Raw genomic sequence first — 24,700 nt, forward strand, 5'->3', positions numbered from 1 at the left:
ATAATATTTTTCGCTGGGATCAGAATCGTGTTTTTGATTCAATTCAAAGTTTAAAAATTTCAATCACGAATGTATGTATATAGGCTCCTAATGCGAACAAAAGGTTAAATATTATATACATTAGTTTCACAACAATAAAACATATTTTGTTGCCATTCTGGTCCATTTTCGTTTTCTTGATACTGTGAATGTTTTGTTAATTTTTTTGTTTACGGGCTGATTCGGGATCATTTGAGAAGACATGTATCTTATGTCATTAGGTAGAAGAATTATCGGGAAGCACAAAAAACAAAGAACACGATAGAACACAAAACAAAACGTAAAAACATTACGTAAGACACAGGTTGCATGTATCGGCATAATTATACCATTCAGGGAATGTTGAATGTAGGGTTTCATTAGTTTTGCAGTCTGGCTGGAGACATAGGCGGAGACAGTAAGCGATAGCAGAGGCTGAGACCTTGAGATGTCTAAAATGTCTGTCACGACATATCACTCTTGACATTGATGTTGTTTTCAACTTTTTTCAAACTGTTAATACATTGTTTTTTTTTCGAAGATTCCTTCAATAAACAAAGGAATATGCATCCGTAGGTAAGTTTTTATATGCGCATACATATACGCATACGTGTGTATGTTTATACATTACCCTGTAGGAAATGTCAATAGTGAATCTATACTGACTTACTACTGACATTGTCAACAGTACTACTGACAAGCTCATGTAATTTCCTATAGACATTTTGTATGAACGTGTCATTCGAAAGTCAGTAGTGACATTGGAACTATGTAGTATATCAGTAGTAAGTCAGTAGTTGCTGAGGGACAATGTGTTGACATTGGAGATAGTAAGTCAGTATAGACATTGGATGTAGTGAGTCAGTAGAGACATTGGAAGTAGTGAGTCTATAGAGACATTGGAGGTAGTGAGTCAATAGTTCCAGATTTTCACTACTAATTTTTTTGGCATATTTGGAACTTTTCATAGATTAAAAAGTTATATAGTACGTTTAATAAGGCGATGAACTTACACTTTTTAATTGTATATTTTATTAAAGAAAAAACATATAATGTTAGGTGTGTTCGTTTACTCAACAATTTGTACAAGTTCAGTAACTTCTTGCAATCGGCTAAGGTCTTTTGCATTGTACTGTAGAGTAAACGAACAACAGTAACAATTTGTACAAATTTTGAGTAAACGGACACACATATCGAAAATGCTCAATAAGTACAAATTGCGTATTATAGTATTTTTATCTTTATAAATGGTTAAGCCAAAGATTCAACATAAGCACAAAATTAGTAACTAAAGCCAACGTTTTCAAGGCTGGCTCAACATTTTAACACTTAAATAATAAAAAACGTTTCCAATTTATTTTCTTGGCCATAAGACTTGGAGCGACTTGTCTGCACAAAATATTTGTTCTTCTGTTGCACTTAACGTTTTATAATGCGATTCGCTGAATGTTGATATAACATCTGGGAATTGAAAATAATAAACATGTATAAATAAACATAAATAAGCTAAATTTCCTTAAATTTGCTTACCTATTACAGCTGTATAAACATTGGAAAAATCTCACAATCGATTTTTGCCAAATAATCCTTCAACATTGTAACTCATTATTATGTCGTGTTCAAATATCAGATATAAGTTGCGTTCAGCATTTCTAGCGAGACGGGCTCCACAATCTTCTCTAAAGGTTCCACAAAATGTTTTATTGTCGAAGTTTCACCACTAAAGTCAGCCACCTCAGAATTCGTATTTCGTTTGCTCATACTTGTTATTAAAATTATATACCTAAGTTTAATCACTCGTTAAATTCACAATATTTAATTGATTTTTTAAAAAAACACTTTTTTCACGAACCGCAAAATTATTTTACACCAAACAATTAAGAAAATGGAAAAATTCTAGAAGATGCTTCGTCACATGACCCCATGCTTCCTACAGGGTAGTTTCTCCAATTTGAGAGGGACCTGTTCAATAAAATAACTAATAAGAAAAGATGTTCATCATTATTTATTGCGTCATTATAAGAATTCTGTTTTCCACCACTTGCCAATGGTTGCAAAATGCGTAGGACAATATTAATGTTGGTGATTGCACAATGTTCATTTTTATACCCTCCACCATAGGATGGGGGTATATTAAGTTTGTCACTACGTTTGTAACTACTCGAAATAATCATTGTAGACCCCACAAAGTATATATATTCTTGATCAGCGTGCAATTCTACATCGATATAGCCATGTCCGTCCGTCTGTCCGTCTGTCTGTCTGTCCGTCTGTCCGTCTGTGGAAATCACTCTAGCGTCCGAACGGATTGACGTAGGTTGATGAAATTTTGGGAAAATATGTTATATTTACGTAGGACTTTTGGTATTGAAAGCGGGCTATGTAGGTCCACGCTTTCGTATAGCCCCCATACAAAATGACGCGTGACGCGTCGTCGTTTTAAGGAATTTTTAAGATATTTGGCCCATTTTACCACCGAATTGGTTGTAATTTGGTACTTTGTGTATCCAGAGGCCAAACAATATTCCTACCAAAGTTGGGTTATATAGGTCCACGTTTTGATATAGCCCCCATATAAGGCCCCATATAAAGTACGCGTCGTTTTAAGGAATATTTAAGATATTTGGCCCATTTTACCACCGAATTGGTTGTAATTTGGTACTTTGTGTCTCCAGAGGCCAGAAAATATTTCTACCAAAGTTGGGTTACATAGGTCCACGTTTTGGTATAGCCCCCATATAAGGCCCCATATAAAGTACGCGTCATTTTAACATATTTTGAATGTATTAGACCCATTTGACCACAGAATTGGTTGTAATTTGGTATTTTGTGTCTTCAGAGGCCAGAAAACATTCTTACCAAAGTTGGGTTATATAGGTCCACGTTTTGGTATAGTCCCCACATAAGACCCCTTATAAAGTACGCGTCATTTTAATATATTTTGAATGTATTAGACCCATTTGACCAAAGAATCGGTTGCAACTTTGTATTTTGTATTTCCAGAGGCTAAGAAACATTTCTACCATAAAATGTTTATATAGGTCCACGTGTTGATATAGCCCCCATAATACAAATTTCCCGATTTTCGATATTTTGAACGTTTTAGCCTCATTATCACACCGATATGGCTGAAATTTGGTATTTAGTCTTCTTTAGGCGTATAAAACTTTACCCCAGAAATTTGTAGGTATAGGTCCTTGCCATCATATAGCCCCCATAGAACGGTACCTTCCGAATTTCGGTATTTTGAAGGTAGTGGCCACATTAATCCACCGAAACGGCTGAAATTTGTGGTGGAGGGTATAAAAAGTTCGGCCCGACCGAACTTAACGCTTTTCTTACTTGTTTTATCTTCTTACAGATTTTCGAAGATGGATGATGAAATGCGAGGAATCCCATTTCTAAATTTTGGAAACCAATAGTGCATTTTTATATAACCGGAATTAATAAACCCACTGGGTTTCAAACGCCAATTCATTTGTGTATACGTCAAATAAATCCTCATTAAGAATGTTTACCCTGGAGAAGGCTATGATATAAACATGACCTAAGAAAGAGAAAATATTAGATAAAAATTTCGGTCGCCTTTGCCGACCCTCAGCCTCTTTGCCAGGCAACGTTTTAAACATTCATCTATGGATAGATCGAATACCGGCTACACAACCGAAATCTTATCGCTAAAAGATAGGTATTTAGAGGAATTTATTGACTTTTTTAGCATGCATTTGCCGACAGAAATATAGGGCTTTTTGTGGTCTCTATCATGACAATAGTGGACACTACGAATAAACCCATATGTTTTGCTAATAAATTTAATTTGAATTAACGGGAAATATTTTGAATAAATAAATAAATAAATAAATAAATAAATAAATAAATAAATAAATAAATAAATAAATAAATAAATAAATAAATAAATAAATAAATAAATAAATAAATAAATAAATAAATAAATAAATAAATAAATAAATAAATAAATAAATAAATAAATAAATAAATAAATAAATAAATAAATAAATAAATAAATAAATAAATAAATAAATAAATAAATAAATAAATAAATAAATAAATAAATAAATAAATAAATAAATAAATAAATAAATAAATAAATAAATAAATAAATAAATAAATAAATAAATAAATAAATAAATAAATAAATAAATAAATAAATAAATAAATAAATAAATAAATAAATAAATAAATAAATAAATAAATAAATAAATAAATAAATAAATAAATAAATAAATAAATAAATAAATAAATAAATAAATAAATAAATAAATAAATAAATAAATAAATAAATAAATAAATAAATAAATAAATAAATAAATAAATAAATAAATAAATAAATAAATAAAAATCAAATGTCGTTCGTTGGTTATGGCATCCGTTGAGAACGTCTGGACCGATTTGGATAATTCTTTCTGTAAAATATGCGCCATAACCCAACTTAGGTTTTTATGCAAAGAAAATTTGACCACCCGAACTTTTTTCAATTTTCAATTTTAATCTTTTCTACAAAAAATTCTGAACTGATTTTCCTGAAATTGTGATGGAATGTTCAGGGATGACCCCCGGTTAAAATAGGCTACAAATTTTGTTCAATTTCGGAGGACGATCGGTTCTCTCCTATTTCTTTGAAAATGCTATATTTTCAATAATTTCGAATGTATCGGTTTGGATATTTATTTAAGAGGCAATTGTGGTTGTGTCTCCGACCTTACCTAATTTTTTGGGACCCAACGGCTTGATCAAGCCCAGCCCGCGCACCTCATCGGACCTGTCATAACCACACCGTTAAACATGACAGATGTTCGATCATCTTTCTTGTCAGGGTTCCCTTTAACTGATTTTCACAATTTACTGCTAACGGCTCCAATGTTGCAGCACTTCATATGTTCTAGCCACTTTTTCCGCTTGTGTTCACCGAGTTACCTTAACTTCCATTGTCAATTCTCTGATTTTTGGGTCGCCAGGGTTTGTGCGCGAAGCACATCCCGCTCATTCGCTAATCCCGTAGCCTCTGTTATGAAATTGGGTCTTATTTAAGGTATTCGGCCAGCAGGAATATGACAAGCGGTTGCAGCAATGATGATGTCTCAGGAATTCCTCTCTGCTACCCAAACATCAGACGGATTAAGCAGTTCTCTGAAGCGTTGCAACGCGTTGGTTTGTGAATTCTCTGAATTCTTACCAATTGGCTTTCCCATGGTTAGGGAATGAACGGCGTTCAGAGGTTATGAAGTCGGGAGGTGATGATAGGCAGATGGTCCGACACAAGGTATATGACAGGTTGCCAAGTCACGTCATTCGTCAGACCAGGTGAGCTATCTATTTGCTCTATCTGCTATCTATTTCGCTTGGGTGCCACCGTGGTGCAATGGTATGCACACCCGCCTTGCATGCAGAAGGTCGTGGGTTCGATTCCCTGGCCAGGCAACATCAAAATTTTCAACGGTGGCAAAATATCCCTCAGTAATGTTGGCGACATTTCCTGAGTATTTCAGCCATGTAAAACTTCTCTATAAAGTGGAATCGGAAGACACGCCGTTCGGACTCGGCCATAAACAGTAGGTCCCATATCATTGAGCTAATATGAATCGGGGTGCACTCATTGATATGAGAGAAGTCTCCCCTGTCCCGTCTGGGATGTTTGTGGAACAATTATTATTAGTAGTATCTATTTGCTCAACCAGTGGCGCTTTGCTTCTCTGGTCACTCCCTACTAGAGGTGGGCGCGTATCTTGCCGTGAGTAGAGCGTGATCGTGCCTTCTCGAAAAACGTCGTGTTTGTGTGTGTCGTGCCAGAATATTTTGTTTTTTTTTTTTTTTGTTCGACACGATTATGCACGATTTGCACTAAGTGTCACGATCGTGCTAAATTTTCGGCTTTAAAAATTCTGCTTTAAAAGTCGTGTAAAGAGATCGTACTAAATACGAAAATTGAACACAAATGTCAAAAAGAATATAAAACCGACCAAGAAATACCCAAACTGAAGTCTTCGTATAATTATTTTCTTCGTTTTTGTAGCCTGATACTTTGGCCCCTTTAAAACATGACCAGATGGTCATCATGATCTAAAATGGTTAAAACAATTAACTAGGAAAGTTTTGGCCATAACCGAGCAACGAGTGAGAGATTTTTCTCCACATCTCAACTCAACAAAAGACGTACGAGGGGAACTAGAAAAGTTGCTGGCCAAGACATACGATCATGCGTTGTGCTGTCTACAGTGACTTGAAAAATGCGCTTTCCAAAAACAAAAAAAAATGGAATGGAAATTTCGACGTGAATAATTACGGCAAGAGTGCATCGGATCAGTATAAATCTTTGTATGTCGTTAAAGAACCATCTTATAGCACTATGACAAACTGGCTTAATGAGCTCATTAGTGGCCTACACTCGCCAAAAAAAGAAGGTAGTAAGGGTGGTCCAAAAACGACAGTTGTGCCAGAAAAAAATTAAGTCGTGCCTGAACGGATAATGTTATATACCGTGATATAGAGGCATCCATGGTCATTTATTCCACCAACTAACATTTGATATTGCATGAACCCTTGGCGGCAAAAAGGAGGTTTTCTCGTTGGATCCAGTGTTGATTGGTGCAAGAAATTGTGAAAAAATACGATCGGGGTGCTTCAAAAAACATTTATAAGATGGATCCAGGTGACGAATCATGAAACTATGCGTACGAGCCCGAAAAGCGTTCAAAAACCATGTTTTGGGGGGTATCTCCATCGGAGTGGAAAAAGTGCATCAACAATTGGTTTGAGCGCATGAAACAGTGTATAAATCATGCTGGAGACTACTTTAGAAAACAATTAAACTATTTTGACGGTAAATATTTGCGTTTTCATTGTTAGGCCATAAACTTTTCTAGTTCCCTTCGTACCAGAATTTTAAGTTCTAACTTGGACAAAATAATATTTTTAAATAAGAATATGAAAATATGTACTAGCTTATAGGTAATGTTTTGTAATATGTATGTATATTGTGGAAGTACGTATATATATTGTTTGAATAAATAAATGTAAAAATATACCAATATTTCTTTTTTTTATAAAAAGATTTCGTGCGCGAGTGCGCGTGATCGTGCCTTCTAGAAAAACGCCGTGATTGTGCTTAAACGTGCATAAAATTTTTGGCCCGTGTTTGTGCATGTTCGTGCCCAACTTTTTAAGCACGAGCCCACCTACACTCCTTACGGCTGAATGTCATAACTTATGATGCGCATTGAAATCTCCTAGGACCAGCCGGTTATCACTTTCCGTCAGTGGTCTAATGTCAGGAGAATAACGCGGATGTATGGATGTAGCTATTTTTTCTTTTTCCGAGAAGAGCCGACACCGATTCATCTTAGAGCCGTCTGGGTATACCTTGATGTTGTGACCCGTCAGTGGTGATCCGTTATTTCTTTCTTTCCCGATTGGAAATTTGACTTAAAAAGGGTGAGTCAATAGATCATATTGTATCAGACCGTATACCTGAAACAAGTGAATTGGCTTTGTGTGAAGTCTTAATACCGGACAGAGACTTGTGGATCGATGGAACCCTGGCGGAGATGCCAGCTGGAAGCTGTGGCTTTACAGATGGGGCTGTGCTAGGGGGAAGGACCAGGAAACGAGAATCTCCCTTCGACTGCCTGATCACAACACGATCCTACAGGCCGAAATCCGAGCTGTTTAAGAGTGTCTGAACTGGTTTAAGGCTAATACAAGGCCAACCACCGTAAACATCCTAACGGATAGTAAAGCAGCAATTAAAGCTATAACAAACAAGATAGTTAAATAAAAAACTGTCTTGCAATGTAAAAAGTCAATTAACTACTACTCTCAGCACGGTTGAGTTAACATTATATGGGTATCAGCACATGAGGGGATTAGGGGTAACGAGATAGCTAACTCCTTAGCAAAATATGCAAGGGAGCAAACTACAATAAATTTAGATAACGCTATGCCTTTTAAAGCTGCGCGTCTAGAGTTAAAGGTATGGACAAAGAATGCTCATATATCCCTCTGGGGGAACCCAGACGAAGACAAAACAAAGGAACTACTCTTGATTAGTAAAAAAGACATTAGTAGACTGACGGACATCCTTACGGCACACCTAGGGCTGCAAACGCATCTGCACAAAATAGGCTGTGCGGAAAGCAGCGAATGCAGAGCATGCGGAGAAGACGACGAGGCGTTGGAACGCTATATCTGTCATTGCCCAGTTTTCGCGACGCTGAGGAACCAATTTCTTGGTGACGATACTATACAAGAACTCAACCAAATTAGGGCAAGCGAGTTCAAAAACTTAAGAGATAATCCAAATCAATAATCTCTTCCAGGTTTCAAAATTTGAGCGCACAACAGGCCAAACCTGGCTTAAGTGTATGTCCATACGGACATGTGGCGATTTTTATATCGCCCCTCTTTTCAACTTAACATAACTTCAAAAGGCTGATCAAAGGTCATTGCAGGAGTGCAGTAATCAGCTATTATTGCTATTTCTCTCTGTGGTTTGTGAATGACGAAGGCATGCCTGTATGCTCTGCATCTGCACATTCATCTTTCTTTTCCACTGTTGGCCACCATAGTAGCACTCCATATGTGCGTATTGCTCCAATTATACTGGTGTACATTCATAATATTATCATAAAGGAACAATTTTTATCGTAGTAAAAATTTTTACATTTTTGCAGGTTCTGGGACAGTCATATTATTATAGGTTTAAGTACAAAGTTTCGAGACATTTTTGCGACAACGTTTGCTTTGTTCCAGGTTACGTTTCGATGACAAGGATAACGCCTAAACATTTGGAGTGATCTGGTATGTGTAGTTCTTGAACTCGTAATCGTATCGAGTGGGGTTGGCATATTTGGTTTTTGTAGTGAATAGGACAAATCGAAATATACAGGAGTCAGAATGACGTCCGAAAGTTCTACCAAACAGAGAAACATCAAACTGATGGCTTTGGTACAGGCAATCCTCCTGCAGAGATCAGCAAGGTAATTTGGTAACAGATACCCGACGATTGGAACCTGACCATCCTGATCCCTGTCCACAAGAAATGAGATAAGACTGTATGCCTACAAGATAGTGTCAGGGATACTGTGCGAACTATTAATGCCTATGGTCAACGAAATAATTGGGACATACCAATGCGGCTTTAGACCTGGCAAATCCACCATTGACCAGATATTTACCCTGCGGCACATCCTGGAGAAGACCGAAGAGATGCAGATCGAAACCTACCACATTTTTGTTGATTATAAAGCAGCCTTCGTCAGCCTCCTACGTTCAAAGGAATTCCAAGCCATGTCTGAATTTGGTATCCCTGCAAAGCTCATTCGACTTTGTAGAATGACATTAACTGATACTCGGTCTTCAGTTAAAATAGGAAAGAACGTTTCCGAAAAGTTTAGTAACATAAGAGGTTTCAGACAAGGAGACGCCTCTCGTGTGACTTTTTCAAAATTTTGTTGGAAAAGGTTATACGAGATGCGAAGGTCAAAAGAATTGGTACAATACACACAAACAGCCATATGTTACTTACCTATGCCGATGACATTGACATTATGGGTCGATCGATTAAGGAAGTAACTGATACCTTTGCAAAAGTCGAAAGGGAATCTGCTAAAGTGGGTCTAGTGGTAAACGCGGGAAGACCAAGTTGATGGTGTCGACGCGCCGTCCATAGAGATCGGACCAACTGTTGACGTTGGTTCCTATAATTTTGAGGTAGTAAAGGACTTCGTCTACCTCGGCACCGCCGTAAACACAACAAACAGCATCAGTTGTTAATTAAAAAGAAGAATTATATTGGCCAACAGATGCTACTTTGGCTTATGTAAGCAGTTTAAGGACAAAGCCACATCTCGTCAAACAAAACTAACGCATTACAAAACACTGATACTATCCGTGCTGATGTACGGTACTGAAGCCTGGGTACTTGCGCAAGCAGACAAGGCAGTGCCTGGTGTGTTTGCCAAAGATGGTAAAAATTTTTTGTCACTTTGTTCCATGTGATTTACAAAATTTTGCATCTGTGTCATAAGTGTGTGGAACAACTCAACAAAAAATCTATTTTTAAAACATTCCTACAACTTTTATATTTCAACAGATATTCCTCGAACTTTTGTCAAAGATGTTCTATTTACAATTACCAATATATCTAGTCAAAAATATAAATAATTTCTTCAGTCAGATCCAAACAGTTGTGGCGTAAACATTAAAATGCGATTATCTCAAAACGGGAAAATGGCGCATGGAACACTTAAGCATGACACCCACGATATGTGATTTGACAGTATGCTATTTCCCAGTGTAGCATTAATGACTCTACTCTGCAGTAAGGTGGACGGACATCCAACTATTGATGAAGTTATCTAGAGTTTGTTCTCTTACTCAAGCCCAGGTTAATTTTTCACTCACTTGGCCTTAGAAAATTATGCCAAGCATCTGAATATGTTTCGATATCGAGATGTATTCAGAGTAACTTCTGTTTGAAGTTATATGATAAGTGCATCACACTTTAGTTTATATAAATTTCTTTAATTTCCGCAGACAATACATTTCGTACCTATCATCGAAGAATATCTGTTTACTTTATATTGTCGAAATGATATTACCTATTCTTTAAGGAACACATGGTAAGATTGTTCCAAACCTTGAAATTGTCGAGGTAATAGTACATATTCATATTTAGGTTACACAAAATTGTCCACATTGAAAAAAAAAACACAATCGTTCTACCAGGTCTGACAAAATCACAATATCTTTACAACACACATAATTTGCACTTCAAATGTTGCGGTGGATGGATGAGCTTGTTAGCACCATTTGACAAATGGAACGCACATTCAACGGTGTAATTTTAGATACAGTCGAAATCGCTTATAACGTCGGTCAAGGGATTGTCCAGAAATGGACGCTATAAGCGACAGTCGTTATAAACGATATAATAGGTTAAATTATATTATGTATAGTGACTTTTGGGTATAAATACGTTGTTTTATTAAGTAAATAAAAAATTCAATTCAATTTTTTTACTTTTTATACCCTCCACCATAAGATGGGGGGTATATTAAGTTTGTCATTCCGTTTGAAACTACTCGAAATAATCATTATAGACCCCACAAACTATATATATTGTTGATCAGCGTGCAGTTCTACATCGATATAGACATGTCCGTCCGTCGGTGGAAATCACTCTAGCGTCCGAACGGTTTGAAGTAGGTGGATGAAATTTTGGTAGAATCTATTATATGTGATGCGTGACGCGTCGTCGTTTTAAGGAATTTTTAAGATATTTGTCCCATTTTACTAATGAATTGGTTGTAATTTTGCGTTTTGTGTCTCCAGAGGCTAAAAAACATTTCTACCAAAGTCTGTTTATATATGTCCACTTTTTGATATAGCCCCCATAGGACGATATCTCCCGATTTTCGGTATTTTAAATGTTTTAGCCTCATTATCACACCGAAATGGCTAAAATTTGGTATTTAGTCTTTGTTGGGGATATAAAACTTTCCCCCAGAAATTTGTAGATATAGGTCTACGCCTTCATATAGCCCCAATAGAACGGTTCCTCCCGATTTTCGGTGTTTTGAAGGTTGTGGCCTCAATATTCCTCAGAAATGGCTGATATCACTGTGCAACATTTTTAAGGTGATCTTGTGCAAACAATTCGAACTGAGGATTTTTTGAAAGTACAGTCTCAAACGACAAGAAACCCTTTTTGGGTTTTGTTGTGTCAGATACAGCTCGGATTTTATGGTCCCATCTAAACATGGTTAAATATTGAGTTTTTAAAGAAATTCGGGGCTATATCTCTGAAACTAATGCGAATCTTCTTCTGACCTCTGAAGCAAATTTGTAGATAAGGACAAGAATAAAATATTTGGGGAAATAATGAACTCGAAAAACTACATTTATTGGCTTCAATTAGAAAATATATGCAAAAATTCCAAAATTTTTATAAATTTCGCACTGTATCTCCAAAACCGTTAATTTTTTCTACATATTTTCTTTTGGAAAAATATTCCCTGGAATGTAATACACAACTCTTCAGAACATGTCATTGTTGTAAAATGCCTCTATGCCGTTGTTTTCTCTACATTTTTCAACGACGATTTAATAAAAATGTCAATAATGTAGTGAAATCCAAAATGCGAGAATAAACTGTTGGTGTGAACTGTGTTTGAAATACGTGCTGTAAAAGATATGATGCAAAATACCGCTGAAACAACATGAAGTAAGCATTTTAGAGTTTCAGATTGTTCTAAAGAATTGTTAAGAACTTTATTTGGAAGATTTTTGCAAAAGGTTACTTGGTTAAACTCCCAATAGTTTAGCCGATACTGACCAGAATTTCAGCAATTATGAAAAATTTTCAATATTTTATAGATTTTAATGCCCTAGATGGAATTTTTCTTATGTGGTTTTTCAAAAGATAAAGTTGAGGGCTACAATATTGCTAAAGACAGCAAGGCTAAATTCCTATTCGTTTCTGAGATAAAGGCCTGATAAATGCAAAAAAGTGTAGATTTAGCCCGGTTTAGATGAGGCCATAAAATCCGAACTGGATCTGACAGGACAAAACCCTACTAGGGTTTTTGTAGTCTAAATATGTACTTTCAAAAAATGCATACTAGAAGTTGTTTGCATTTTCAGTGTTGCATAGTGTATTTGGTATTTAGTCTCCGTTGGGGATATAAAACTTTCCCCCAGAAACTTGTCGGTACAGGTCCACGCCTTAGTATAGCCCCCATAGAACAGTAATTCCCTATATTTTGGTATTTTGAAGGTTATGACCTCAATATTCCACCGAAATGGCTTAAATTTGGTATCTAGTCTTCGTTGCGAGTATATAACTTCCCAGTGGAAATTTGTCGGTATAGGTACCGCCCAATTTTCGGTATTTTGAAGGTTTTAGCCTCATTATTCCATCGAAGTGGCTGAAATTTGGTACTTAGTGTTTTTCTGGGCTACAAAAATTTCCCTCAGAAATTTGTCGGTATACGTTCACGTTTTGATGTACCCCCATAGAACGGTGTATCCGAATTTTCGGTATATTGAAGATATTAGCCTTATTATAACACCGAAATGGCTGCAAGCTGGTACTTTGTCTTCGTTGAGGGTATAAAACTTTCCGCCTGAAATTTTTCGGTATTGGTCCATGTCTTCATATAACCCCCATAGAACGGTACCTCCCGATTTTCAGTATTTTGAAGGTTGCTGCTAAATATCACATCGAAATGACTGATATTTGGTAGTTAGTCTTCGTTCCCCACCGAAATAGCTGATATTTGGTATTAAGTTTTTGATTGGGGTATGAAACATTCCACCCGAAATGTGCCGGTATATGTCGACGTCCTCAAATAGCCCCCATAGGACCGTACCTCCCGATTTAAGGTATTTTGAAAGTTGTGGCCTCAATATACCACCGATATGACTGAAATTTAGTATTTAAACTGACATGAGTATATAAAATATTGTAGAAGAGAATTATCAGTAGAAGCCCTTTTCTTCAAATAACCCCCACAGAAGCGTAGCTCCCGATTTTCGGTATTTTGAAGGTTGTGTCATCAATATACCATCGAAACAGATGATATTTAATAGTCCGTTGGTGGTATAAAACTTCCCACCTCAAATTTTCCCGTATTGTCCCATGTTTCATATAGCCTCCATAAAAAGGTCCCTCCCAATTTTCGGTATTTTGAAAGTTTTAGCCACATAAATCAACGGGAATAACTGATATTTGATATTAAGTCTTCACTGGAGTTACGAAACTTTCCTCCAGAAATTTATCGTACAGGTCAACGTTTTATACAGCCTCCATAGAACGGCGCTCCCGATGTCCCAGAATATCCAGGCTTAGGTCTTGTCGGTATTGCCCAATTTATGTATTTCGCTCAATTCGGAAAATTGTAAATATTGGTCCATGTTTTGGAAAGAACAAAAATGTCGCCCCATATGAGCTGTTTTGGAGGGAGTATTACCAGTTGAGATATATGTACTACTCCTGTAATAAAACGAAATTAAACTAATTGTTCCTATTCACTTCAATACAGTTCGTGGTGGAGGGTATAAAAAGTTCGGCCTGGCCGGAACTTTACGCTTTTCATACTTGTTCATTCTATATACATACGTAGAATTGTCTTAAAAACAAAAGAATAAAAAATAACGACATTAAATTCATTCTTCAGCAGATATATTACGTTAATATATGATATGGTTCTATTTAAAATAGTCTGTTATTTTATTTTGGGCTTTTGAACTGCAAATTGTAACATCTTCTGAGTAAATAATTTTCTAACACTAACGGTAATTGAAATTCTGTTTCTGTATCGATCGATGGCAACTAATTCATCAATATCTTCTACGTGTTTAAGAAGATGAAGATAAATGTCTACAGAATCGTTCAAAGGACCATTAACGATCCCACACGATAAAAACAGTTAGCAATGACAGAAGACGTTACATTTTTCCAACAAGTGAGTCGTAATTCAGTTGTCCAACCCCGTCTTCGAACATGTTGTACATATGTTTGGTATTTTGTTGTTGTTTGAGTTTGAAAAAAATATACATTCAACAAAATATTGAGAGAAAATTTGAATTTTCGTATGGTTCGACGTTATAACCGATAGCAAAATTCTAATATTTCACAAAAAACCGACGTTACAACCGATATGACGTTATAATCGATATTTATTTGTGTGTAATATGAAGGGCAGAAATTCGGGACTTTTGGATTTCGTTGTTATAAGCGAAATGACATTATAAGCGATTTCGACTGTATTTCGTTATAGCTGTATCCATATTTTTACGTACCTACTTCTTCGATAAAAGGCGAACCCTTTTGCAGTCTCAAACTGCACGTCCACGAATTGTTCGTAAAAATGTTTTGTCATTTAGTGGTGATCAATCAAGCATTTTAATAAATTGATAATGTACTCGACATGAAAATGTTCGAGTAATACGAATCTACGTCTGTTGTCGACAAGGCACCATTATGCTTTCAACAAATTCTAAAATGTACTAACAACCCTTTTTGTTGATGCCCTAATAAATGTAAGAACATACTGTGAAAACATAGAAAAGGTATGAACGCCGCATGCCTGTAATGGTTCATGTGATGATTTTTTAAAATGATGAAAAGGACAAATTAAAAACCAAAATAACCATATCAAATTTGGTAACAATTCGTCTGGCCATGACTGGCTGCATCTCGTTCACTTACTATTCTAATTGATGATGTTTAAATGAAATGATATGACACATCATTTTATATTTGTGTGTAGGTACATATGTATGTTGGTCTCTGTAAGCCTTGGATCTGCCTATAAAATTTGTATTGTATTTTGTGGTTAGAAACAAATTATATTAGCCCTATGCAAAGGGGTTTAGTTGTAAATTTGCTCCGTGTATGCCTTTTAAGGATAGGGTTGGTTAGCAATATTTGTTACAAAAGGGTCTTACTTCTCTTCTTTTGGCAAGTAGACTGGAAAAAGAAATAAATCAAAATAATATGCTAGAATGCGTAACTGATGATATAAAATTAATGAAACATGGAACCATAAAAAAATTCTTTAAACATTAAAAGGATTCTCCAGTTACATGAAGAAATTAATAAATGCTGACTAATAATGATTTTTCAAATGTACAAATGGTCAGCTGATATTAGCAGACTGTTTTGCAAAGGAAATTTCATGGTCGAATGACGTGAATGATTTTGTACAGATGATTAGTTATCACCGATTGCAGACATTTGATTAACATTGGTGTTGTTACAAATTATGACAATTATGTTTCCATTTTCTACCTTCATTTTTATACCCTCCACCATAGTATGGAGGGTATATTAAGTTTGTCATTCCGTTTGTAACACATCGAACTAATCATTTGCGACCCTATAAAGTATATATATTCTTGATCAGGATAAAATTCTAAGACGATCTAGCCATGTCCATCTGTCCGTCTGGATATGGGCATAGGTCCATGTTTTGGTATAGTCCTCATATAACGGTACCTCCCGATTTTCGGTATTTTGAGAATTTTAGCCACAATTTTTAACCAAACTATCTGCAATTTGACATTTGAGGTTCTCAGTGGTCATAAAACATCTCCACGAAACATCGTCAACATAGGTCCATGTTTTGGTATAGCCCCCATATATCGGTAACTCCCGATTTTCGGTAGTTTGAGAATTTTAGCTACAAATTTTAACCGAACTAGCTGTAATTTGCCATTTAAGGTTCTCAGTGGTCATAAAACATCTCCACCAAACATCGTCAACATAGGTCCATGTTTTGGTATAGCCCCCATATAACGGTATCTCCCGATTTTCAGTATTTTGAGAATTTTAGCTGCAATTTTTAACCGAACTAGCTGTAATGATCCAAATCATAATGGCTTACAGGGTATCTTGCAAAAAAAAAAACGGCGCATCTGTCCTTCGGGGTTTTTAATATACACACACCAAGGGCTTTCATCTTCAAAAGGAATTATCTCTGCCCCAACATTTGTGTTCACAGTGTAGTTTAAGCAATAGTGGTAGGCAGTAGGAGTCTATCCATTGTCGAAAAGTTGTTCCACCTAAAATTGTAAAAGGACCCTAATTATTCCATTTTAATTAAGACTATTTTATGGTCCGGCCGAACTTAACGACTTTTTACTTGTTAAAGGTCGTATAGTACCTAACGATAGTTTGGAAATAAAATGAAATTATTTGTACGTTTTACGCTCCGAATTTGAGTTAAAAGATTGCTCGATATAGCTCAGCTCATTTGACTGTACTAGTTCGGCAACCTAGTTCATAATTCGCTATCTCCTTCAATTGGTTAGATGAAAATTGGTCACATGCTCGGAAGAGTTCAATAACATTTTCTTTCTTTTTTATGAAAACACGTGCAGACACACACCAATAAGGAACAAGTAAAATAAGTAAATAGTTAAGCTAGTAAATTTAGATGTTCTGGCTCAGGAAAATTTAAATTTTTTTTAGAATACAGTAAATGAACAAAGTCCAAACTGTCAGCATGTTTATATATGTCGATAAGAAAATGAATACGTATGAAATAATACCAACCACGGGTTTGTTTTTCAAATTTGTGTTTTTTTTTTTGGTTTTGACGCAAAAGCTAAGGAAATAATATTTCGGAAACTAAAGTTTGAATTTGTTTTATTCACATACATTTTCGTTTCGACATGCATAAGCAGATTGTGTGTTTAAGTTCGAACACGGATAATGTCGGTCCATACCTTCGGTGATCCTCTCCACAAAAGTTCCAAAAAGTTTCGTATTTTTATCCGAATTAGCTGTAATTTGACATTTTCAAAACTTCTGTCAACATACTCGTACATCCACGTTTGGTATGGCCCCCTTTTAACGGTACCTCCCCAATTTATGTATTTTGAAGATTTTTGTAAATTCGAACGGACCAAACTTTTTGTAGCCTCCACCACGAGTTGTATTGAAGTATAATGGAACATAATTTTTTTTTTCGTGCATCTATACCCACAACTATCTGTAGGCATGTTTTGCACCAGGCCAGCTCACAACGGTAAAATGTTTCACCATCAATTCTCTTTCGGTTTTTGTTGAAACAGAAACAAGTGTATATTTTTGTAAATTTTTTGTTTAACTTGTTAATTGTTTATGTACAAAAATGGATGAAACGTCGAAAGTTTAAAAAAACGTTATTTCATAATTTAACTGAAATTGTGTATTTTTATACCCTCCACCATAATATGGAGGGTATAATTAAATTTGTCATTCCGTTTGTAGCTCATCGAAATATTCGTCGGAGATCCTATAAAGTATGTATAATCTTGATCAGCATAAAATTCTAAAAGTCCTTATAACCATGGCCGCCTGTATGTCCGTACATCCTTCCCTCTGTTAAAATCAAGATACAGTTCGCAATTGTTAAGATAAAGGTTTGTAATTTGATATAGAAGTTTCTATTACTTCTAGAATATTTGGTATTGAAAATGGGTCATATCGGTCCACGCTTTGATCTAGCTCCATAGAAAGGAACCTCCATTATAAGACCGAAATTAGGTATTTAGTCTTCGTAGGTGGTATACAACTTTCCAACTGAAATTTGTCGGTATAGCTCCACGTCTTAAAATAGATAGAACGGTACCTGCCGATTGTTGATATTTTGAAGGTTGCGTCCTCAATATCCTACCAAAATGGCTGAAATTTGGTGGGGTGCAAACCTTTCCGCCTGAAATTTGTCGGTATAGGTCCACATCTATATGACCCCCATAGAACAGTACCCTCCGATTTTCGGTGTTTTGAAATTTTTAGCCACATTATTCAACCGGAATAACTGAAAGTTGGTATTTAGTCTTCGCCAAAGGTACAAGACATTATGCATGTACAAAACATCCCTTGCAAAAATCTGACGGTATAGGTTCACCTTTTGGTATAGTCCTCATATAAGCAAGCCACCATTTAAGGTGTTTTGAAGATTTTAGCCACATCTTACTACCGAATCGGTCGTTAATTGGATTATTGTGTTCTCAGAAGATAGAAAACTTACCCGCAAACAAACAGTCCATTTATATCCAAGTTTATGTCTAGCCAATATTGTCCAATTTTATGAATTTTGAAGAGTGTTTGTTCGAACCTAGATTGCTGTAATTTAATATTTTATGTTTCCAGGAGTTCAAAAGCTCAATTCGGAAAATTATAAATACTGATCCATGTTTTGGAAAGAAATATAATGACGCCCATTTGAGCTCTTTTGAAGGGGAAGAGGTTAGTACTTTCATAAACGAAAGGAAACAAATTGTTCTTATTCACTTCAATACAGTTCGTGATGGAGGGTATAAAAAGTTCGGCCCTGCCGTACTTAACGCCGTTATTTCTTGTTCTCTTTCGTGTGAAAAAACACTGTTTTGAGCAGCCAAGTTTTACACCCACTTCTAATACTAAATACCACTTAGAAATATCAACTTAGGATTTTATGCTGATCATACATACATATATTTTATAGATTCTCCTACAAATATGTTGATGTGTTGCAAACGGAATAACACACCGTTGCATACTACATATGACGTAATCCTGCAATAATATTATGGAAGTACACCAATATAATTACACCAGTACTCACATATGAAGTACTAGTATGGTGGTCAACAGTGGAAAAGAAAACTACACTGTATTCAAAGATCCGCAGAGGCAATCCAGACTTGTAGGACTGAAGCCATCAACATATTTATGTATGTATATTCTGCCAATAGATATACACATCAAATCAAGTGCGGCTTGTAATTCTGCAAGGCTACGAGCTCTGGGAATGTGGAGAGATAGAGCATACGGACACACCTGCGTTTTTCACAAACTATCCACAGAAATAGCATTTAATGTTGATTACTGCACTCCTACAATGACCTTTGATCAGCCATTATATTTCCAATGGTGGAGTCAGCTAGGGTGTCCTTTCAGAAGAAACAAACATAACTACCTCCACGAAGCTTCTGATGACTGAAGTGTTTTTCAGACGGAATTACGAGTACTGTAATGGACTTCTTCAGCATCATATATGAAGCTCAATTGGAATTTCTGTCGACAGTGAAGCGGCGTTCTCAGTTTAAAATCAACCACTGCCACATCAACGGTAGTCAAAGAATGTAAAACAAGTAGAAATCAGAGGGTTCGTGTGTTCAACTTGCACAACGAGGGAAATAAAATAAAGTAAAATAAATATAAAAGAAGTGTGATGAAATTAAAAAAAATCTCTACATCAACTGTTCTAAAAATAGAATTTTTTTCAACTTACTTTTTAACTTCTAGTGGCCACAGAATAACTAGTTATTTTAGTGGTCATAAAATAACTACAAACTGAGTGCGACATGCCCTTGTAAAAATAATGGGGAAGAAAGGGGGTTTGCGAGTAGTTACGGCTGCCAAAAATCCCTTACAAAACCCATGATTTTGGGAGGACTTTTTTTGCTGGGTGGTTAAATATTGAATTTTTAAAGAAATTCGGGGCTATATATCTGAAACCAATGCGAATCTTCTTCTAACCTCTGAAATAATGAACTCGAAAAACTATATTTATTGCCTGAAATTTCAAAATATATGCAGAAATTCGAGTCCGAACGGCGTGTCTAAAGACACCACTTGTAGAGAAGTATTATGTGGCTGAAATACTTAGGAAATGTCGCCAACATTACTGAGGGGTATTTTGCCACCGTTGAAAAGTGTTTGATATTGCCTGGCCGAGGAATCGAACCCACGACCTTCAGCGTGCAAGGCGGGTGTGCATACCATTGCACCACGGATGGAGACCTTTGGAGTACATATAGTTTTATTGGTGCAAAAATGGGTCATGTCGGTCAATTTTTTGGTATAGCTCTCTTGTAAGGATAAATCCCGATTTCCAGTTTTTTTACTAATATTGGTATTTTTAGTTCTAAGTGAATAGAAACCATCTATGACAAAAGTCATCAATATAGGTCCACGTTTTGGCATAGCCCTCTTATATAGCATTTCCAGATTAAATGAAACCTTTTCCAAATTAAATGAAACCTTTTCCAAATTAAACGAAACCTTTTCCAAATTAAATGAAACCTTTTTCAACGGAAATGAAACCTTTTCCAGATGAAATGAAACCTTTTCCAATTGAAATGAAACCTTTTCCATTTGAAATGAAACTTTTTCCAAATCAAATCAAACCTTTATATTTTATTATAAGAACTTGAAACTAATATTGATTTTTATTGTTTTAAATTAAAATGCTAACATAAATTGATGTAATTAAAACAAATTTAGTTATATATGTATGTTTTTCGTTAATAAACCTTACAGTAGTGTGATTTTGTAACTCATTTTTACCTTTACCGACAAAAATCGGTAAAATTAAATCGCAAAATTATTCATCGTTAACTTGCCGAAAAAAAAATTGTTAATTACCGAAATTATGGGCAATTTAATTTTAACGACTTTTGTCGGTAAGGACAACAATGTGTTACAGAATCTCACTACAGGTATCATTGTTTTTTTTTTCGACTCTTTTTGAGCTCTTATTTCATAATCTTAACTTTATTTTTATCAATAAACGAAAAACAAAAACTGAAATTCTTTATGGTTTTGTTAAAATCGATCTGGAAATGAGAAATATATCAATTGACTATGTTAACATAATAATTTTCTTACGTAGTCAGTCCCTTCAGTTTTCTGCTCGGGAAGCTTTCAATACAATGACCAATCTTCCTGATTTTTCTGTTGAATGCTGCGCTCTATCGCCTCAGTGAAGGATCGCAAAGTTCAGTTGTAGCGCAGCATTTTATTTTGAAAATAAATCCGTTGAACTTTGGGAATATGGCTGCAGGAATTTAAGTTGATATCTGTTTAATTCTAATAAAGTTCATATGTCATTCCTCTTACGAATTTACTGATTATCAATTATAAGAAACGAGTTTTCTAATTCTAAGTCTGGTGTAATCTTCCCCAAAATACCTTTTATAAATTGTTTGAATTTGTCTGCATTCACACTTAAACTTGAAATTATATTACGGTACACAAAACCCCCGATTTTATTTACTGCCATTAGAGTTACATATCGATCTTATAAAGTAGGCAGCACAATCTGAAGATTAAATCCACTATCTTCTATAAATATTAAATGTTCCCTTTGTTGAAGTATCCATTTTGGAAAATACCGAGCCTGTTTTTTTAACTCCGACGTTTTAGGCTCGTTCTATTTCGACTGAGGCTGTTTTTAAAATAATTTTCAAACAATAAAAATCAATATCAGTTTATTGTTCATTATAATAAAAAATAAAGGTTTCATTTAATTTGGAAAAAGTTTCATTTCAAATGGAAAAGGTTTCATTTCAATTGGAAAAGGTTTCATTTCAATTGGAAAGGGTTTCATTTCCGTTGGAAAAGGTTTCATTTAATTTGGAAAAGGTTTCGTTTAATTTGGAAAAGGTTTCATTTAATTTGGAAAAGGTTTCATTTAATCTGGAAATGCTATATATGTATCCCCTGAATCAGGGACGTACGCAGGGGGGGGGGGCACGGGGGGCCCGTGCCCCCCCCGAAATGGTTTGGTCGACTACAATTTTTTGAGCTACTTATCAAATTATTACCATTTATTCTATAAAATAATTTTTGTTTTTAAAATTTCAAATGATAACTGATATTGTTCTGAAGGTCCTGTACTGAAAATGTACTTTGTCATCAAGATGTCCAAGAAATATTAAAAATTTTTTTGTTTGAATACTCTTTTTAGTGTTTCGGAGTTCTGTAATAAATATAAAGGTCTTGAGGCTTTAAACTCATTTTGTATTCAAAATATTTACAAATTCAGTATTGTGCGGATTAAAAGTACATAAAATGAAATGTCTATTGGACAATATATACGACATATCAAGGGTTTTCCGTGGAGTATATCTCGAAAAGCATTTAGAAAATTGTTTTACTACCTTAATAAAAATGTTGTATTCCTATTTTATATCAACTTGTTGCTAAACAGTGTATTGTTGTGCATAATAAAGTGATAATATCTGCTATAAATAGCGTGACCATCTGAATTTTTTCCTATCAGTAACAAATTTGTAGCTGAAAACTACCGTAAATGAAATTAATGCTCAAACTTTCGTTATATGGTATTGTATTAAAATATGCTGTTATTTGTATTGTATATTACGGTGCTCTTGAACCAACTTTAAATGAAAGAAGAAAATCAAAAAACAAAAAATTGCATTTTTAGGGTTTGACGGTTTTGCTGGGAAACCACAAGCCCTATCAAAATGAAACTAAAGAAAATGTTATAGCAGTGAAAATTCTCTACAATATTGTTCTTATATGATATTTTCGTAGGTTTTACCATTTCTGAGATATAGAAGTTCATATTTAAACAATTCACTGACTGTATCGTCTCCTTATGAAACAATGTCAGGACTACAATTTCCCAACTTAAGCTTATATATCTGAAAAATGGTACAGCCGAGTAAAAAAGTTACGAATCCCCATCTTGTTAAGAATTTTCACAGCTATACGATTTTCTGTAGTCCCATTTCGACAAGACTTACTGTTTTGAAGCAAATCGTGAAAACCTAACAAAAAACCCTAAAAATGTGACCTGAACTTCTATATCTCAAAAATGGTGAATCCTATGAACAAATCAAACAAATTTTCAAAGTTACCACCTTTTTCTTTAGCCCCATTTCGATAGGAGTTGTGGTTTCCCAGCAAAATCGCGAAAACCTAAAATAAACCTAAAAATGCGAACTTATTTAGAATTACCTCCAGCGATTTTTTCTTGTTTTGGAATTTTTCTCATCTATGAACATTGCTGTTTCAGAATCCACAAAAACTTCCCAGTTGTAAGGTCCATTCAATTAACGTTGGTTCAAGAGCACCGTGATATTGAACCTGCAACCATTAGGCTTACGATAAAAATGTACCTCATCGAAATAATGTTCTTAGACTAATCATATGTTTGGACGAAACACGCGTCAAACAATTTGGAGTCGATTTATCCCAGTTTGTCCGTCTGTCTGGCTCGTGCCCATTATAACTCTCGAACAGATCAACAGATTTGGTCCAAATTTTGGATCTCGCAATATTTTGTCCAACCTTCCTTTGGACACCAGACTTCAAAATGTTTCCCTAAAATCTTGAGCAAAGTCCAATCCGATTTTCTCGAGACCTAGAGTAGGTTCGAATGTGGATTATATCGATTCACTCCTTCAGATACCTCCAACACAAAATTTCAATTTTCCGATTTGACCGAAACATCCTAAAATAACGTACATATTAAATTCTGAAACTTCTTCTCTATACAATTCATAGAAAAAAATTGGCTATCTCGCCCGTATTCGATCTGTCTATATATAAAACTCGCAACTCACACAGGCTGAGGGTATATCTCTGTAGGCAAACCCGATTGTTACTTTTTACTTGTTTTACAGAAAACAAAAGTTATGAATTTTTATAAGTTTGTCTCCGCTGTACCGACAGAAGTGATTGGTCGTTGGAAAGTTTTTAAGGTCATCGAGTCCATAAACATCTAGTCGTACAATTAAGATAGAAATGGAGAAATAGATGGAGTTTTTCGTCTTAAGCTATTTTTTCAGGATTTAGCTAAAATGTTGCCGATCTTTTTTGAGAGATATTTTTTCGACCATGTGTTTGCGTAGTCTCAAACAGTACTGCGAGTGGAATTCGGAGTCTATGAGTCGTAGATTGCAGAGCCCGGCTCCTGATATTTTTTTCTTTTATTAATGTAATTTTCTGAATTATTAGTTGGCTTTCACGGACTCTATCACTTCTGGTAAAATAGTAAAGTTTTGGTGTTTTTATGCACTTAAAGAATATTATTTTCTTACAATAATACAAAACTCGAATATAGAAAATGTTTCGAAAGCTATTCGCTGCGGGATTTAGAACCCAAAATGTCAAATAAGAGCTAATGTGGTTGAAAATTCTGGGATACACCGAAACGTACATATATATGGGTAATATTAATTTGAAAGATTTTTTAGTTATTGCTTCAGTTCTGTTGGAGAATTTGGTTAAAAACTTTTGTAAGGAAACTATGACGAACGTGGTCTGATATGGTTCATCCAAGGACTAATATATTATAATCAGTTCCAAATTTCAATCTTGTATCTAAAATATTGTGATCTCTCTTTTGAATGTATATACTTTGTGGCAATATTGAAT

General features: G+C 35.1%; 1 long non-coding RNA gene across 1 annotated transcript in view; it reads left to right on the forward strand.

Moving 5' to 3' along the window:
- Positions 1-423: 423 nt before the first annotated feature.
- The window catches only part of LOC141400803 (uncharacterized), a 163,585-nt gene continuing 139,308 nt past the window's right edge, over positions 424-24,700 (forward strand). Inside the window, exon 1 of the long non-coding RNA XR_012412199.1 lies at positions 424-594. This is a non-coding gene — a long non-coding RNA (uncharacterized lncRNA). The remainder of the gene's footprint in view (positions 595-24,700) is intronic.

This window comes from Musca autumnalis, unplaced genomic scaffold (genome assembly GCF_047663935.1).
Source record: "Musca autumnalis isolate F117 unplaced genomic scaffold, ASM4766393v1 scaffold_4, whole genome shotgun sequence".
Classification (NCBI taxonomy): Eukaryota; Metazoa; Arthropoda; class Insecta; order Diptera; family Muscidae; genus Musca; species Musca autumnalis.